This window comes from Pagrus pagrus, assembly GCF_965226575.1.
Source record: "Pagrus pagrus genome assembly, chromosome: 16".
In the NCBI taxonomy this organism is placed as follows: Eukaryota; Metazoa; Chordata; class Actinopteri; order Spariformes; family Sparidae; genus Pagrus; species Pagrus pagrus.
Window position 1 is genome coordinate 23,138,601 of NC_140200.1, and position 13,664 is coordinate 23,152,264.

The following is a 13,664-nucleotide window of genomic DNA, read 5'->3' on the forward strand; positions in this document are numbered from 1 at the left end:
AAGGTCTGTGACAGGAGCTGGAGATTGATTTCACTCTGGTTATACTGGAAGAAAAGATCTCCATTTGAATTTCAAAGACAGGTTTGGTGTTAACTCTTTGTTTGTGTGGCTTTTTTATTTTATTTTAGGATTTTTGATTTCAGAATCAGTTCGCACTGATCAATCGCTCATCGCTCAAGAAAACTGAATGGGTAACACATAAACGGACCATAAACCGCAAAGCCATGGGGAGCAGGAAACAGATGCAGGAGCAGACGCGCAGCTTGTGAACAGGCAAGGTAGGCAACTGCTTAGGGCCGCGAGTTGCCAGGGGGCCCCTGAGACTCGGGGCCCGAGGGCTGTTTTATGAATGTTTCAAAAATGTATTCAACGCATGCCCTCCCCACCCCCAACCTCCCGCAAAAGACCACAATGGAAGAGAGAATTGAAAAAGACGGCTTGCTCTCAACCGACCTCCCTTTTAAAAATAAAGGTTAAATAAACAACAATGGGCGATTTGCAGTGACATCTCAAAACCCCCCGAACGGGGCCCCATGTCAATCAATCCCACCTCACGTTCACTAGGTGATGCAGTGTTGCCAACTTAGCGACTTTGTCGCTATATTTAGCGAGTTTTCAGACCCCTCTAGCGACTCTTTTTCATAAAAGCGACTAGCGACAAATCTAGCAACTTTTTCTGGTGTATGTGGAGACTTGTGGAGATGTGAAAGCACGTATCGTTCAACGAGCAGCGGGTGCGGCCATGGGACAAGGCAGCATCAAGATTAGGAACTGCAGCCGGGAGGGACTGTTGTGTGAGGAGTCCTCATACAACAGTCTCAAAAAAAGTGTCACCTAACGTAAGTTGCTGTCCTGTCCTCCTTGACAAGAAGTAGCAGCACTCTATTAAAATAATAGAGCTAGCACATTAATAGTATTAAGAAGAAAGTAGAAGTAGAAGAAAGTAAATAAGTAAACTTATTATGTTATGGAAATTTTTGCCTGGGCCCCCAACAGACTCTAAAATTGCCTCTGTGCAGGAGACATAGACCAACCAACTGAAGCCTAGTTCACACATACATAGGTGTTTTGGAAACGTAGTTCTGGTCCAAACAAGCGTTTTAGCACCATTTCAGAAAGAATCTCTGATGTTGTCCATACAACACACCTGAAAACACATATCACATGACAATTCAGGTACACTGGACATGCATGCGACATCGTAAACAGGAAGCAGATTAATCACTCTGGTCGGTTGCTGAGTTACAGAAAATACTATGAACGAGGGAAACATGACTGCTCTTTACTGAATCTTCTTAGATTTGGCAACTAAACATCGTCAGTGGCCATTTTTGTCTCGTTTCCATCATGTCTTTAATGTTAAACAATATAACATCCATTCCATCACTGTATTAAATCAAATACTCAAATATCATAACACATACTCCTAGTTCACATTTGCTAATGATGCTACAAACACTGATAAACGTGTGTCTGTGTCATTGTTTCAGTATCTGATATTAAATGGACTTAAGTATCAAAAGTACAAATAGTAACTAATACATGTATTTATATGAATGGGTGGACTGGATACCTGCCCAGCCAATCACTGGATTCGATATTCTGCGTTTTTCTGGTTATCGGAATCAATGTTTTGGGTTTTTTTGTTAAAAATGTGGTACTTTGGCTCTGTTACTAATTGTATCAATTAAATGTATTTAAATAGAAAATGTAAATACTGAAGTAAAGTACAAGTACCTCAAAATTGTACTTAAGTACAGTACTTGAATAAATGTACTTAGTAACATCCCATCACTGCCCGAGAGTGAGGTGAAAACAAAGGCTTAAATACACAGGAATGATTAACTAATGTAAGACAGGGGAGCAGGAAAAAGACAGAGACAGGAAGTGAAAAGAAAGATATGACACATGAGGATAAACTTTCAACATAAAACAGGAAATAACAAAACTAAAAGTACAAACCTTGACAGAACTGACATTTTACACTTTGTTTTTGGTAAAAGATTCAATAAATGATATATAAGAGGTTGATCCATAAGCAAACTACAAAAAATATTTCAGGCGACACCCTCTGACTCTTCACTGCTATCTAACATGTAAACCTTCAGCTGAAATCAGTGTTGTGTCCTCCAGCAGCAGCTCAGTGGCTCTCTGCCCGACCACCTCTCCAGTTTTACCACTATAGTAATCTGCTTGGTGTCACCAGTACAGCAGCAGCTATTTTTCTCCAGACTTATGGTGTTTACAAGCCCCTGATGCACACTTAAATTGTTTTTTAAATCAGTTTTTAATTGGCCTGTTTTGGGTCTTTACCAGTTTGGCACCTTATTATGTTTTCCTCCGTCTCGCCGTCTAGCAGCGCTCCAGAGGGATTTACTGTACGGAGCAATTTCTTCTAAATAACACAGAAGAACTCTGCTATTAATAAAGTGCCTATCTGTGCATCCACCAGCCTGTCTGTCTGCCTGTCTGTCTGCCTGTCTGTGTTTCTATCTGTGTGAGATCGCAGTGCATCTGTCAGTCACGGCAGCAAATTGATTCCTGTAAATTGCATCTCCATCAAGTGTCTCCAACTCACCGTCCTCTGCATAAATGAAGGCAGAAATAGGTTTTACACACGTGTTTGACAGCTGTCTACCTTCCCTCTTATCCACACTACATATCTGCCGTGTTAACAAATCCACTTTTCACCTCATGTTATTAATCTGAGAGCACCAGCCAGCTGTATCATGTTATCGTGGTGATTTATCTCTGAGGAGCAGCAGGTCTAATCTGATTGTGATAACACTTCACTTTGCAGTGGCCTTATACCACAGAATTAACCCTTAAGGAGCCATTTGAGGAATCAATACTAAAAACTCTTGGCTGGTGAATCAGTGTTAATACGAGGGTCCGCAGCAGTGCCGGAAACCAGAAAGCTGCCGCCTGCACTGATTTGTAAAACATGCACACACGCCTGACGTCAGCACAGAAGTCCAGTGTGATTTTATAATGATTTTTGCAATAACAGGATGTCTCCTCTTGTGTGTTGCTACAAGTGTGTTTTTGAAAATTAAGTATGTTTATTGCCAAAAAACAATCTATTTCATACTTAAAGCTCCTGTTGGTAAGACACTTGGTTTTTGAGCCTCTTTCACAGCTCATCAAATACTGTTGCTTTCATGGCTGAGCCGAACTGCGAGTTGGGAAACCAATTCATCAGTTTTACTATCTTACCACCAGGAGTTTTAAGCTAATTTAACATCAGATACATGTCAGATCATTAAAATAGTTATGAATACAATTAAAATATGTTGTCTCTCAAATCAAAAATCCAAAGATATGAATGGAAAGTATCTGTCTTGCAAATGAAACTCGGACTGCACAAAAAACTGCACATTTAATAACCAGGAATTTAAATCATAAATTAAACTCCGGTGACGAATCTGCCACGTTTCACACCTTGACCAGACCTAGTCTTGTTACAACACTGGATGGATGTTGAAATGTGAAAATGTAAATGTTTACTGGTCATTAAAAAGACTTTGTGAAAGTAAATTCTTCATAAATTTCAATAATAAATAAGTTTCAAATGTTTCTATTTTATAAACTTTAGTTTCATCATGAGGTCGACATTTGTGGTTTTGAGTGAAAAGTCAAATGTGAAAAGCGAATGACAAATGACACCCATTTTTCAAGTCTGGAGGACATCTGGAGTCAAATGTTTCACACACACACACACACACACACACACACACACACACACTAGTCTGACCGCCACACCGTCATAACTTCTATTTCATTTTGACCTGCTGTCAGAGAAATGTCAGTTTTTGTTGACGCCACCAGCGGATCAGCAGAATAAGCCTCATGTCATGTGTTCGTAATGAGGGTTTAAAGGTAACACTCATGTCACATTTCCCGTCTGTCGCTGCACTATAACAATAATCCAGTGACAGAAATACGTGACAGTCCTCATGAATCTAATAACACTCAAAGCTTCCTGTATTCATCAGTTTGTTTCTTTCCTTTTCTGTGTCCTCAACCTCAGTTCAGAGTTTGATTTTGATTTTATGTGTCAGGTTCAGTTTCATTCTAATCTTTAAGATGTAATTTGTAAGAGATGGCCAGAATTCAAACATTATCTTTTGCTGTAGTGACTGGCTGACTGTTTTTTTTTGGACCAAACCAGATGTGACTGTGGAAAGAGAAACTAACACTGTTTTGGTGAGTTTGATTTTGTTGTGTGTGTTTTACGATGCGTTAATGGGGATTAAGCTCGTCTTAGTTCAGTAAAATCGAGACACTTAAAGCGTTCCAGATGCAAGACGCCAAAAGTGAACAAAAACCTTGACTGACCGTGACAAAATAAGCATACACACAACTGCACCCCCAGCAGTGCAGCCTCCTTAACCAAAAAGAGGAGACGTCATTATATATTTTACTGTGCAGCAAACATTCCATTCACAACCCTTAACAAATACTTTAGTCTACAAATACCAGTGATGGGCTGTAACTAAGCACATTTACTCTAGTATTGTACTTACAATTTTGAAGTACTTGGACTTCACTTGAATATTTTTAATTTCTGCTACTTTACACATTTTGGAGGCAAATATTGTACTTTTCACTTCACTGCATTCATTTGATTACTTAAGTAACTAGTAGCACATTTTTAAATGTATTTATTGATCATAAGTCATAATCGTAATATATGTTATATTTTTACGTTCGATAAGTACAGTTAATGTCAGATAGTTTAAGACTTTTACTCAAGTACTATTCACACCCTTCCGGTTTCCCCCATGGGACCTTAGTTCATAAAAACTTTGTACGTCAGTGAATAGAGAAAAACTTCTGATCCCGTTTGAGTTGTGCCATGAACTACACATATGATGTCAAAAAAGTCTCAGTTTGTCATCAAACTAATGAAATACAAGATGTTATTATAAAGACTACACAGCAAGCAGTCACCTTAGTAAGGTTGTCTCATTGAACAGTCACTAAAACCCGTAACTTAAACATTGTAGAGCTGCTCCTGTATGTTAGCAGCTTACAGAACTGACCAACCCTGCTGTCACATGACTGCAGTTGTCAATATGAGCACATTTATTGTGATTTTCATGTCATGTGTTGGTGAGGTGTGACTTCAGCTCTCTGTTGTTGTCTGACGTGGGACAACCGACATCAGACAATCACCTCTTGTGGTACAAAGTGGTATTACAGAACAGGACAGGCCGGTGCTAGCTGATTAGCATGCTAACTTTAGTAGACATCTGCAGCAAAGTACACAGATCTCTTTGACATAACATCAACAATGGTATTTCCTCATATTCTGTTGATGATGTTAGTTCATTTTTTAAACTAAAATTCTGAACATGTTTTACAAATTGCCCCTTCAAATGTCCAGATTTGATTCAAAACGTTTTCCATTTGGCTTCTTTGTTTAGAGACATGGAGAGAAATAGTGATAACAGTTTCTGAGTTGATCCTTTAATGTGTCAGAGTTACTAAATATGATCACTTTAGTAAAGTCTACAATGTTTGTGGGTATAATATGTAAATGTAAGACACTTCATTATCACACAGTGGAGGAATCCTGAGGTAGACAGAAAAGAGAGTCACATGAGGTTACATGAAAACCTCCAGCGACTGTCTGATCGACCTGCAGCTCATTTCTGATTCAGTACAATCTTTGTCTGTTAAAAAAAGACTTGATTTCATTAACCATCAGCTTGATTGAATTTTGTGCCACAGCTGTCTTGTAGTCTCGGGTGATTCAGCCTGACAAAGAAATTAAAAGATTAATTTCAGGCTGTTGTAGCTAAAATTGAGGCTCAACTTCATTTGAAGGATATTCTGACTGTCCATATCAATCACGATTATTAACTTCATAATTTTAGTCCCAGTGTTGTGTAAGTCATTTACTTTCCCTCCATAATGATTTGCAGACTGATGAGGTGACCTAATAATGTGGTTAAACGTTGTGTTATATAGACATTAAAAGACAGTGTGAGTCAAAATACAATTTCAATGTTTAGTAATAAACAACCAGGGAAACAAAAATTATAAATATGGACCTTAAATTGCATAAACCAACCACAGAGATAATAAGAGCTACTATTAGTCATCAACTCTGTGGGCATCATTTTGTTTTCAGAATGCTTGAATGTCTGATGGAGATATAAACGTGAATGAGCACAGAAATACCGCATGTGTATGTATAACTGTAATGCTAATGAAAATTATAACTGTTCATGGACAATTAAAACTGACAGACAGTTGATATCATGCTGATTCAGAGCCATGTAATGATGCAAAACACTGGATGCTAAAGCTAACAGCTACAAATAAAAAATCAATCATTCATGTAGAAGACATGGAAATAAAGGACCGGCATTGGTCCTATGTTGTAGCATAACGTGAGCAAGTTGGCCCTGGTTATAGTACAGGAAAAGAATGATCAGACCGCACAATGTTGTTTATGGGTCTACTACAGAAAAGGGGCCCCTTAAATTACTTGGACAATCAAGCAAATGTTTGATTTATACTTTATTGTTGTTTTTTTCAAAAAACATGTTTTTCATTTACAAAAGAAAAGGAGACAACTTTGAGGATAAGAAAAACACATCTCTGATAATCTTCATCTCATCCATCAAAGAGCAGGACAGAGACGCCAGCATTACGTTAAACTCTAATATGACAGTTAACATCTGGGTCTATAACATAACCTATAACCACAAACTGATATGATAACTTTCAGTTGAAGTTACATTAGGTTACTTCAGGTATACGCTAGTTAGCCAGACATGCCAATGTTTGAGGCTCACTTTAGAGCAGATAGACACGCTGTTTAATCCATTCTTTAAAATTCTGCTGTTTGATTCTTTGATAGAACCTTTAACAGCTTGACGTGACTTGTCCAGTTACGGTTGCTGCCTTTGGGCTTTCAGTGAATGGGTCATTTGTTTTTGTTTGTAGTTTTTCCTCCAGAGCTGCTCCGCCTCAGAAATGTTAGAGATAAGACTCACTATAAAACATGAAATTCCCTCCTCCTCCTCTGAGTTATAATTAACTCATCACCTTCGCCACCTCACAGAGAATATGGAAAGCCTCAAACCCTCTTCCAAATCTGCCTGTCAACAAGTATTTATTTAGCTTTTGGATGTGTTTTGGTTGTTTCCAGCTGCTCGAGGTTCACAGAGACAAAAGAAGTTTGTAGCCAGGGGCGACAGACTTTCAACCAAAGCTGAGCCTCAAATCCCATAACTGTGGGAAACATGTTGACTGAAAGCTGTAAATGTAGAAAAATATACAGCAGAGGGTACAGGGGGATTTTTATATGCGTAAGTTCAGTTTTGAGTACATTTAAAGAACACGTCTTTTAGAATCCCATTCCTGGAAATGTATGTAAAATGTTCCTTAAACTCATATCCCAGATCTGTAGACCAGTAAATTCAAAGCTGATGTTAACAGCAGTAAGGCATGGTTTTGGCCTATTTTGAAAGGTTATAAGCTGATTGTTTTTTACAAGATGTCAAAAGCTCTGTAAGTGTTTATATCATTAACATAAAGGAGTTTGAAGACACTGTATTATTTATTTCTCACGCCTAAATTTTTGTATGCAGATGAACTGTAACTGCCCCATCAGCTGGAAAACACAATGGGTCCACATCATATAGTCTTACATGGTCCAAATTCAAATTGAATAACAATATCACTGTAAATGGACACTTAACACGTTTTTCTGAGGAAATATTCAGGCACCTGGCAAAAAAAAAAAGGGAAAAAAAGCCATTTTATGACCTCAGAATTCCCCAACCTAAGAGTAACAGGGGCAAAAACTCATAAGAGTTCTTTATATACTTATTTACACTAACAAAATAGTCAAAAACAAGAGCTTGGGTGGAGAAACAGCCTTTTCAAATGCATAAAACTACATAAACTTGCATAATTTCCAAGTTTAGGGCTTTAAAAACCAATATAAACTATATATTACTTGATTTGAAACCCCATTGGCTACATGATGCATCAATCATCTGGAGACATGTAATTGGCTCAGGAGAGATGAGTGGAAGTGAAAATCGGTCACTTGTCTACACAATCACTAATTGGCTGTGTAGGCTCTAGGGTGGGCAGGGAAGCTCCTATCTGCTCAAATGAGCTGTCAATCAAACGGCTGCCAACTCAGGGTCTCCAGTGTAGAGGGATAATTGTGCCTGCTGTGAAATGAGAGGAATCTTTTTACAGATAAAAGCATTAAAAAGCGATGACAGTCTGCGATGACAGGTTTTTTCCATTTTGTCATCGTTATTATGTATTATAACATGGTCCAAGTTCAAATTAGATAACAGTATCACTGAAAATGGACACTTAACACATGGTTTTCTGAGGAAATATTCAGGCACCTGGCAAAAAAAAAAAAAAAAGCCCTTTGTGATCTCAAAATACTCCTTCCTGAGAGTAACGGGGGCAAAAACTCATTAGAGTTCTTTATTTCCTTATTTACACTAACTTGATGCATATAAAACAGTCAGAAACAAGTGCTGAAGTGAAAAAAAAGCCTATTCAAAGAAAAAAAATACATAAAAGTTCATAAACTTGCATCATTTCCAAGTTTAGGGCTTTTAAAACTGATATTAACTTTATATTACTGGATTCGAAATCTCATTGGCTACATGATGCATCAATCATCCAGAGGCTGGCCGGTAAGAAATGCAGAGGGGAAAGAAGTGAGTGAGGCTCACTTGTCTACACGATCACTCGTTTGCTGTTGTAGGCTCTAGGGTGGGCATAAACTGTTCATGTGGCGGGAGGTTTTGGTCCTGATGGACCGCAGCCTCCTGCCAGAGGGGAGAGTGTCAAAAAGTCTGTGACCGGGATGGGAGGGGTTGGCCACAATCCTACCTGCACGCCTCAGGGCCCTGGAGCTGTGCAGGTCCTGAAGGGATGAAGGTTGCAGCCAATCACCTTCTCAGCAGAGCGTATGATATGCTGCAGTCTGCTCTTGTCCTTAGCAGTGGCAGCAGCGTACCAGACGGTGATGGAGGAGGTGAGGATGGACTCGATGATGGCAGTGTAGAAGTGCACCTTCATTGTCTTTGGCAGGTTGAACTTCTTCAGCTGCCGCAGGAAGAACATCCTCTGTTGGGCTTTTTTGGTGAGGGATCTGATGTTCAGCGCTCATTTTAGGTCCTGGGTGATGATGGTGCCCAGGAAATGGCAGGACTCCACAGAGTCGACTGGGAGCCACACAGGATGACAGGGGCGGGTGGGGCTGGGTTCTTCCTGAAGTCCACTACTATCTCCACTGTCTTTAGAGCGTTAAGCTCCAGGTTGTTCTGGCTGCACCAGGTCACCAGATGGTCAATCTCCCACCTGTAGGCTGACTCATCCCCGCCAGAGATGAGCCCAATGAGCATGGTGTCGTCGGCGAACTTCAGGAGCTTGACTGACTGGTGACTGGAGGTGAAACCGTTGGTGTACAGGGAGAAGAGCAGGGGAGAAAGAACACAGCCCTATGTAATATTCTATAGTTGTTCTATTCTCAGCAATGCCCATAATAACTGTGAAGACCCTCACACGTCTTCAATATTGTGACATTCCACATTTTAACATTTCTGTACTGATACAGCAGACCTAACTACAAATCAGTTCAAGAAATGCACGTCTGTAAAAGCCTGTGCCAACTTAAAAGCATGAAAATGAGCATACTGTAAGCCTGAAATTAAGCGAGCCTCGGGTCCTTTTACACCTGCTGAAAGAAGAAGAAAAGAAGTATCTGATCATCTTTGAGCAGGAAAAAGTCATAGTCTTCCTTCCTGAATAAAAAAAAAGCAAATAGCTGGTTTCCATCCAAGAGAAGCAAAAGGCAGTCCTTGAAAAGCCATTATACAGCCCATCGTGTGATTATGTGGCACTTTATTGCGGAGCTGTCGAGCATTCAGATGGGAGGTAATCTGAGGTCTTCTGTCATCAGTGTCAGCCTGAACCGCCTCTGCCGCAGCTTTATGTGTGTCTACCATCAGATCCACTCGGTCTGACCTTGGTCAACACTGTGATCACTGTGAAGCCACAAAACAAATAACACTTCGCTTTATGTTGCTCCTCAATGCACAGAAATATTAAAGTCAGACGTTTACTGCCTCACACCTGAGGCTGCCGCTGCTGTTCGGTCCCAAACAATATCTCTGTGCAGTGGAAATACACAGTGTTTGCCTTCTGTGGAGATCTGATATATTAAAATACATAGATGCGCTCCCATGGGGTATGTGGACAGCAGATGGAAGGGTTGTATTATTCTCAGATAGCTGTACCACTGATGGTTTGATATCAGTAACTTATAGACCCAACACAAAGTTTACATTAAGTGTGCAATGCATTTTGTTTTGTGATTGTTGGCAAGTAGCCTTCAAGCACCAGTGAGTCTCATTCTTGTGCGGTGATAAAAAACAATTCACTCTAAATCAACAAACTGCAACTGCAACTAAACACGACAGCTCTGTTCTGGACACTTAGGCCCTGTCCACATTAATATAGATATTTTGCAAAAGGAACATTTTCCTGTATGTTTCGGCTTCTTGACAACACGCAAACAGAGTTTAGGTCACTAAAAATGCCTTCTAAAGTGCGTATTTGTACATGTAAAACGGAGCGTGTGGGGAAACTATGACGTCGCACGTCAATTTGTGCATGCCCATTGTTGCGTTCTGGAAGCAGCAACATGTAAACTGATCTTTATTTCAAAAGTGTTAAACTAAATTTAAATTAAATAAAAGAATACATTTAAATCAAATTTAATTTAATTTAATTTAATTTAAAGGTGTTAAATTAAATGTCGTGTTTCAAATAACCACAAAAAAATGAATCATTAGCTTCTACTGTTTATGTTTTGAAGTCACTACCACCAAAGGCGAGAATGTTCACTGTGCATGCTCAGAATGTTCTTTTCTGTTTTTTTGGTTCACCAGTGATGAAGACTTTATTGCCACTTACTGGCCTGATAGTTCTGTTTCGGTGTTTGTAATAGTTTTTGTGTTCTCCTTTGTGCAGAGATATTTTGTAAAACTAAGGTCAAACGGAGGGGGGAAATATCCACTTAGAAAAATATCTGTATTAGTCCTTAGATTCTCTCTCATAAAAATTGTTATTTTTAAAAAAAAAAAATTGTGTTTCCAAAACCCAAATCAGAAGCACAAAAACAAAATGTCCACATTTCTGGAAACATTATACTATGATGAATGATGAACTTTTACAATTCTTTAGGTTAAACTATGAATCTTATGTTGTGACAATGCTTATGTGCTTATGCTCTGGTTAGGCTTTGGTACAAAATACACTTTGGTTAGGGCTAGGAAAACATCATGTTTTGGATAAAATACCTGGTTTTGTTGCTATAAACACGTCTGGTGTCCCAACATCTCGTTACAGATATCCCCAGATAGCCGTCTCGCCCAGCTTTAATACAGCGTACCAGCAACAGGTGTACCGCATGTTTGGAAAACATTGTGGCTTGGCTTAATGTTACAAGGTAACAAGCTAAATTCATTGTCATTTTTTAAAACACAAGGGTTTAAAAAACAAAACTAATGTTTGTGCCGAGTCTACTTTCGAAAATGGGGTGTTGATGATGATTTGAGGAGTCTCACAGCCTGGGGATTGAAGCTACTCTGTTGTCTGGTGGTACAGCAGCAGATACTTCTGTATCTGTTGTCAGATGGCAGCAGGGTGAACAGACTGTGGCTGGGTGGGTGTTGTCTTTTAGTATCTTTGGGCTCTGTGCAGACATCTCACTTCACTGATGTCACTGATGCTCTGTAGATGGTACCAGTGATGCTCTCTTTAAATATGTTACCTATGTATTGTTAAATTCTAGAAGAACAATAGGATGTTATGACAGGTTTGCCATCAGGGCTGCAATTAACTAACTTATTTTCTTGATTAACCAATCAGTGGTTTAGTCTATAAATTGTCAGTTGAAAGTCGATCGGTGTTTCAAATGTCTTGTTTTGTCCACAACCCAAAGATACTCAGTTTACTGTCATAGAGTAGGAAAGAAAGCAGAAAATATTCTTATTTAACAAGCTGGAATCAGAGAATTTTTACTTTTTTCCTTTAAAAAATCACTGAGTTAAAGGATAACTACCGTTTTTTACAACCTGGACCTTATTTCTAGCAAAATATATGATCATTTACTCACCCAGATAACTTTGGTGTCATTTGGCGTTGTTCGGACGAAATTAGATCCAGTGGAGCGCCGCGTATATCCATATAATGCGAGTAACGGGGCACCGAAGCGCAGCCTTTATGAGCATTATCTGCCACGAAACTAGTTCATTTCACCAATATTTTGTTATGATACGCTAGTGCTATTCCCCTCTGAGTCCGGGCTCGTCTATTGTCAACATCTGGGGTCTGTAGGTTGACCTACTACCTCTGACCTGGTAGATGTCATCTCTGAGCTGCGCACGCACCCGCGACAGCCCAGCTTGTTTACCTGTAGCTGCTACTGCTAGTTTGACCCCGGATGTTGATAACGGACGAGCCCGGACTCAGAGGGGAATAGCACTAGCATATCGTAACAAAATATTAGTGAAATGAACTAGTTTCGTGGTAGATAATGTGTTATATAGAGGCTGTGTGTCGATGCCCCGTCACTCGCATTATATGGATATATCGGCGCTACACTGGATCTAATTTCATCCGAACAACTTCAAATGACACCAAAGTTATCTGGGTGAGTAAATGATCATATATTTTGCTAGAAATAAGGTCCAGGGTTGTAAAAAACGGTAGTTATCCTTTAATCAATTATCATACAGTTAGTTGATTTAGTATCGATGAATTGTTGCAGCTCCATTTGCTTTTTCAGATACAGGCACCGCCCTTCCATAGTAGCAAGTATATTCTAATATACATTGCATTCACTTTTACACAATAAAATGTATTTATTGTTTATTATTATGTCTTTAATGCCAGTTTCATCAGAAATAACCTGTCTGGTCTCCAAGTTATAGAAACAACTTCTTCTAAAAGAGGAATTAAAATGATTTTTTTCCAAACGATGCTTCATGTTTGGTGCATTTGGAGGAAACAGTAAAAACAAAAACACAACACAATGATAATTATGTTCTTTGGTTTGTGTAGTTTGTGTCAAGTGGATTTAAATGGTCTCATGTGTGCTGAAACCCAGTGCAGGCCTATAAATGAACCATCAGTCCTCACATGTGTGCGACTGTTTAACTGTATTTTTCTGGCTTCATTAGCAATCAGTTCTGTAATTGCACATCAGCAGAGCTTAATGTTCAGTCTGCGAGGAGATCGACAGTGAAAACGGCAGTAAGAATAATTAATGTGTCAGTCGATAATGTGCGAGTGTTAATTGTTTGGCCGCTGCTCTGCAGAGAGAGAGAGGGCTCCCGAGTTTTACACTGCGTCTGACCACTGACTGCTGTGGGCGGTCTGCAGAGGAGGTGATGAGTTTATCCCACACATGTGAATCACAGTGCAGTCCTGTCTGCAACACCGATTAAACACAAAGTCTGTGACTGAATGGATCATCTGGCTTTCAGGCCTCTTTTTCTACCGAGTAAATCAAGTCACTGTGTGTTTTTTGTGGCTTTGTTTTCTGCATTATTAAGCGAGATGATTCAGTCTGTCATCTCCTCACAGATGCTTCTGTTGGA